Here is a 6,445-nt window from a genome sequence, read left to right on the forward strand (position 1 = left end):
AAGTACAGCAGGATGAAGAGTTTTAGCAACAGTGAACTTGCTGAGAAATGTGGTTTAAGTAATCCCACTGCTATTTTCAAATTCAGGTTGAATTTGCTTAATAGCTCCGGCAACCGAGAGAGCATGGACCAGACTCCCCAACTCGGGCAGAGGAGGAGGAGGAAGCAGACAGCTTTAATTAGCAGGCAAGTCCGTGAAAGCACTTGCTCAGGAGGGGGATCATCCTGAGGATGCAGACCCCCACGTCTCCCTGCCCAGGAATACTCAGAATCACAGAATCATAGAATGGTTTGGGTTGGAAGGGACCTTAAAGATCATCTAGTTCCAACCCTCCTGCAACAGGCAGGGACACCTTTCCACTCCAAGCATCACATTGCCTCTCTCCAGCATCCTTTTTTTTTTCTTTTTTTAAATTCTATTTTGCAGAGGTTCAGCCTCCCAGGTAAGAGATGCAGCCCCTCTGCAAAGCAGCCAGGTTCTTCCTCCACTGGGAGGGAAGCACTTTTAGCCAAGTGGAGTCACGGGGAAGCAGAAGATGGGGCCGGCCAGCCCAGCACCCCCCAAGGGCACCGCTCTGAGCACCCCTCTCTTGGGAGCCTGGAGATGGGGGTCACCTTCTCCCACACTGAGGAGGATCTGCTCTGGCTTCCTCGTTTCTGTTAAAATGGAAACAAAATTCTTTTGTCCCAAGTGAAAAGAAAGGTTTCACCAATCTAAAACCAATGTCCCAAAAATGTTGTACTCTGGTCAGACATTAGAAAGAAATCTCCCCTGAAATCATTACAAACCAGCGTACTTTGGGATGTTTCAGGCCATCTCCGGAACTGAAAAAAAAATCCTGCTTGCCCAGATCCATCTGTAAGTCAATCCAGTGGGAAATCCAGTTATTTCACCCCAACTGTTTGCCAAGGGAGCAGAGTTTAAAAGGCACCCAGGTCTGAACAGATGCTCGCTTGTCACGAGAGCAGGAGATCAACACAGACAAGTACTGATGGTGGCAATTTTCTTCCAGCCCCCACCAAGCCAAGGTTACACTTCCACTATTCAGGCAGATCACCTGGTGTTTAGAAAGTAAAGTGGTAAGACTGGAATGGGGGAAGCAGGTTTAACAACACGGTACCTGGCTTGCTGTGACAAACAGAAAATTAATTTGCTGTTTTCCTCCAACTTGTCTCATTTTCCGCAACAAGTACCCAGATCGGTGTCTTCGTGATGATGTTAGTTAACCTGAAAGAAAATGTTCAGCTGAAATCTGTACTGGATTTCCCCTCACCCGAAACAACTGCTCCTGTGACCACTTAGGGGTTTCGATGTGTCAGATACTCCTCAACGTAAGCTTCATTTTACTGAGCTGGTATCACTTTTATATATGTATGGCCCACGCCCATACAGAATCTATACAGCTTCCTTTACCTATACAATAAGAAAAGATGGAAAAGTTATACCACGCGAAGAAAGCTGTCTTACCAAACGTGAGCCGCCGCCTGAAGGGTGTATTTAGAAATTAGAGGACAATGTAGGAAGAGAGTCACATAACATAAGCCAGAAGAGTAATGAAAAGTAGAGAGAGTGGGAGTTTGTTTCAGGTATTGAGCACTCCCAGACTGCATCAGTGAATACCCAGACTGACACAACTCTTTTCCACCTCACCGAGTAACAGCAAAACCCAACACTTAACACAGCATTTTTCACTAATCCATCTCGAACTGCATCACAAGGAGAGTTAAAGCATTGGGGTTAGCATCCCTCCCTGCAAACTGATGCACAGAGCTGAAGTCCAAGGTCACGCAAAGGCAAACACTAGGGACAAATGTAGGCCATTGAGTCGTGTCTGTTGTCATGGATGCTGAATTTGGACCTTCTCTTCAATCCTTGAAGCAGCCTGTTAGCCTTGTGCAGGCAGGACAGCCTGTGGGGTTTGCCTGCTCTGTCATTTCAGCAGGGGCAGAGCTTCCAAAGAAGGTGTCTTACACCAAGAAGTAATTCTGAGCAGCGCATCCACTTCAGCCCATGGAGTCCTGGCGCTGCTGATGCTGGCGGGCACCTCCGGAGATCACCAAGTGCAACTCTCGCTCACAGCAGGGTCACCTACAGCAGGCTGCTCAGGGCTGCATCCTGTCACGTTTTGAATATTCCCAAGGACTGAGATGCCACAACCTCCCTGTCACACAACCTGTGCCAGTGTTTGACCCCCTCACAGTAAAAATGCTTCTTCCTATATATAAAAGAAATTTCCTGTATTTTGGTTAGTGTCCCTTGCCTAGTCCTGTCCCTGGGCACCACTGAGAAAAGCCTGGCTCCATCTTACTTCCCCCCTCAGGTATCTATCCACATAAATAAGATAGCCCTGAGCCTTCTCTTCTCCAGGCTCTCTCAGCCTCTCCCCACAGCAAAGATGCGCCAGTCCCTTCACCGTCTTTGTGGCCCTGCACTGGACTTGCTCCAGTATGTCCATGTCTCTCCTGTACCTGTGAGCCCAGCACTGGACCCAGCACTCCAGATGCACCTCACCAGTCCTGAACAAAGGACCATCTCCCTCAAACTACTGGTGACCGACCACAACCCTTTCACCCTGGCACTTCAGCTAGTGTTCAGTCTACTTCATCATCCACCTACCTAGCCCATACTTCACCAGTGAGGATTTTATGGGAGACGGTGTCAAAAGCCTTGCTAAAGCTACAATAAGCAACATCCACCGCCCTCCCCTCAGCCACCAAGCAAGTAATCTCAGTGTAGAAGACCATCCAGTTGATAAAGCATTTCTTCTTCATAAATCCATGCTGACTAAACCCAAATACCTTCTTGTCCTTACTATGTCTGGAAATGGTTTCCAGGCTCATCTGCTCCACCACCTTGCCTGGGGTCAAGGTGAAGCTGATAAGCCTGTAGGTCCTCAGATCCTCCTGAACTGATATTTGCTTTCCTTCCAGCCCTCAGGAACTTTCTCGAATTGTCTTGTGCTTTTAAAGATATTCAAAAATAGCCTCACAATGACATCGGTCCACAGTATGCCAGACTGCCTCTTCTAGATAGCCTGGGGAATGCAGTATTCCAGCCCAGACTTCTGCCTTTGACAGAACGACCTGCCCAAAAAGTTTGTATTTGTTCCTCAACACACACAGAATCACAGAATGTTTACGGTTGGAAGGGATCTCTGGAGATCATCTAGTCCAGCCCCCTGCCAAAGCAGGTTCACCTAGAGCATGTTGCACAGGGTCGTGTCCAGGCGGGTTTTGAATATCTCCAGAGAAGGAGACTCCGCAACCTCTCTGGGCTGTTCCCCACAGTAAAGCAGTTTTTCCTCATATTGAGATGGAACTTCCCATGTTTCACTTTTTAAACATCTAAGGTCTGCTAGGACTGTATGACTGTGATTCCTGAATGATGACTGCACTGCATGACTTGGATCAGTGGTTACAGGAACAAGGGGAAGCAGAGGGACACCCAGTTGTAAGGCGCTGACACAGAACATCAGAGCACTGACAGCAGGGACAGCATCTCCCTTCGGAGCAGGGCTAACCAAGCCACCCCATCTCTCATGCTCTCAATGCAAGGATTGCAACACCAACATGTAAAATCAGTTGCAAAAGCCCTCACTGACCAAGAGATCATACAGATTAGAAATGCACACCACTTGTTTCCTTCACCCTCATCTCAGGAGCAGCTGTGCTGTAGCATAAGTGATTTTGTTCACAGCAAAACCCAGATCGCCTAAGCTGCACCACCACTACTGAGTAGTCTTTTTTTTTTCTTTCTTCTCTCAACTGTTCTAACTCAGTAGGTGAGATGGATTTAAAACAAACAGAGACAGCCACAATTACATTTTCAGTAGGTAAATTATAAAAGAATATAAAAATAACATTTCAGAAGTGTGAAGGTTGTCACTGGAATATTTTTATCTAAAGTGAGTCACAAAGCCTGAGAAGTAGGATTTTTTTTTTTCCTAATAACACTGCAAAAAAACTTTAAAAAAATCAACAAAACTACCACCCCACACCAAAACAGTGAGAAAGTTAAAAGCTACACAAAGCTCAATCAAGACACTGGTTCCTGCAGCATGTCAGAAGCAACAGGTTCTTCTCACACAGACACAGAGAAGCATCTTATTAGAAAGGAGTAAATAAAACCCACCACTCTTAACCCAGAACAGGAAAGTTGCAGGAACTGGAGAAGCCTATAGGCATGTGACAGTATCAGAAAAGGTCATTATGGCAGCTCTCCTATCTAAAGGCTGAATCTAAAGTCCTAAGAAAGCACATTCTTGAATAGCAGGAAGGTGTACGCGAAGTCTGAACACGGCCTGGAAGAACAGGAAAAGAAAAGTGGGGGAGAGGAAGGGGCAGAGACCTTCCATTCATTGACCAAGACTGGAATTCAGGGTTTAACATCACTGCAGCGTTTGTCTCCACATGTCTGCTACCTGACTTGGCAGAAACGGTTTGCTACGAGAACAATAGCAATTCAGGTTAAAACTCCTGATTTATGCCATGTACAGATCTCCTCCAAAAGAAACCCACCTCCTCCTATCTACATGAAATAAAATTTAAAAAGACTTTCTTCAACAGATTTTTGATTTTGTGCAAAAGTTTAATATTCTTAAGTCCATAATGACAACAGTCTAAAGAATTCGGATTAAAGGGTTTTGGCGGGGGGGGGGGGGGGGGGGGGGGGGGGGGGGGGGGTTTGGTGGTTTTTGTTTGTTTTTTTTTTTCTTTTTTTTTTTTATAAACACAAAGTCAGAGTGTACAGTCAAAGAAAGCTCTGCCATCAACTCTACAAGGACAGAAGCGTGTTAAGCGTTGTTTAAAGTGCAAGTTAGTAGCAATCCTAAGACATAAATTTTTTTTTCCTGCAGCTGTTACCCATGCTTTCAACAGCACTGGTACCACTCCACGCTGAAATCGGGTTCCGCCTGAGTGCCAGATCTCCGTGGCTGAGTCCTTTGCTGGTATTTTCATCGCAGTAAAACTGTAAGAGACCTAAGCAAGTCAGTGAGATTGAGATGGCTCGTGGGATCATCATGGGAAGAATGAATCATCTGCCTTGGAAATATAAATGTTTATGATCACTGCTTCTATTCTGCACATATATTGTTGAGACACGCAACTTTTACAAGGGTGTTGATATTTATATAAGTCCATAAATTTAGACAGTGCATTACAAACACAATATGCAGTCGTAGCTATAAATAACTGAGCAGTGGGACAGTTTTCAACTATTTCTTGTTTCCTATGCACCACAAATGAGATGTATGGCACAAATTAAGGAACTAGAGGAAAGAAAATACAGTTATTAGGCAACAAAAAAAAAACCTATGTGAGTCTCCATATTTTAGATTGTGAAAGGAAGACTAGACTTCTACCAAAGAACAAAAAAATAAAATCAGTCCCTGAGATTTAACTCCAACATTTAACCATGACTAAAAGACAAAGAGCAGATTCTGAAGCGGAGGTTTTGATAATAAATTATTTTCATGACATGTTTTCAGTGTCAATGTTACAAACTAACACCTGCCCTTGACAAGAAGGATTCTGATAAACAAATGCACAATGTAATCAAAAGACTAAACTTGTTTCTCAACCTTGGCTGATGCTTTTTTAGTGCTCACAACAATATGGATCTACGCACAAGTTTATGGGAAAAAAAAAACAAAACAAACAACCTGGATGCTGCAGGAGCATCGTAGCAATGTACCAAGGAAGACATTCTTCCAGAGGGCCAACTAATAAATTCCCAATGCATGTTAAAAAGGAACAAACCAGTAACTCTTGGTAAGCTTTCTAAACTTTGATAATATTCTTAGTATTAAGAGTCTGCTTCAAGAGTTAGATTTGTCAGGCAATGACTGTAACAGTGGTTAAGGCCTAAGGCTTAATATTGGGTACCTGAGGTCAACCAGCAACCTAGCACTGATGCAGTTAGCAATTATTGTGTCTGTCTTTATTTTTTAAAGGCTTCTTGCATCAGTCTGCACCCTCATTTCCATTTCTCTGCTCAATTAACAAGTAGTTCAGAGAGGAGGAGACTCCTGGTGCTAGCAGTACTTTTAGAGCCAGGTCAGTTACATCTTCCATTTAATTTCTTCATTTTATACTGGATATATTACATTTATATTGGCTATATTTATCAATAACAGCTGGGGAAAAAAATGTGCACTGAATTACCATTTCAAAGGTACACTGAAATATTTCTGGACACTCAGATGCTCCCAGATAAGCCAGACCATGATTTCACATGAGGAAGATCTATCGTCCCACAACACTACTTGGCTGGTGAGGGACTGACACACATTTCGTAATGAGGTAAAACATTCAGAGCTCCAAAGCGGGGATCCGCACCTACTCTAAGGAAGGTCATACTCTTGTGCCACTGCTGCCTTTCTGCCATGGGGAAATGAAATTACTCATCATGGACACTGTTTTCACAAGGAAATGGCCACCTTGGG

This window comes from Nyctibius grandis, chromosome 2 (assembly GCF_013368605.1).
Source record: "Nyctibius grandis isolate bNycGra1 chromosome 2, bNycGra1.pri, whole genome shotgun sequence".
NCBI classification, from domain to species: Eukaryota; Metazoa; Chordata; class Aves; order Nyctibiiformes; family Nyctibiidae; genus Nyctibius; species Nyctibius grandis.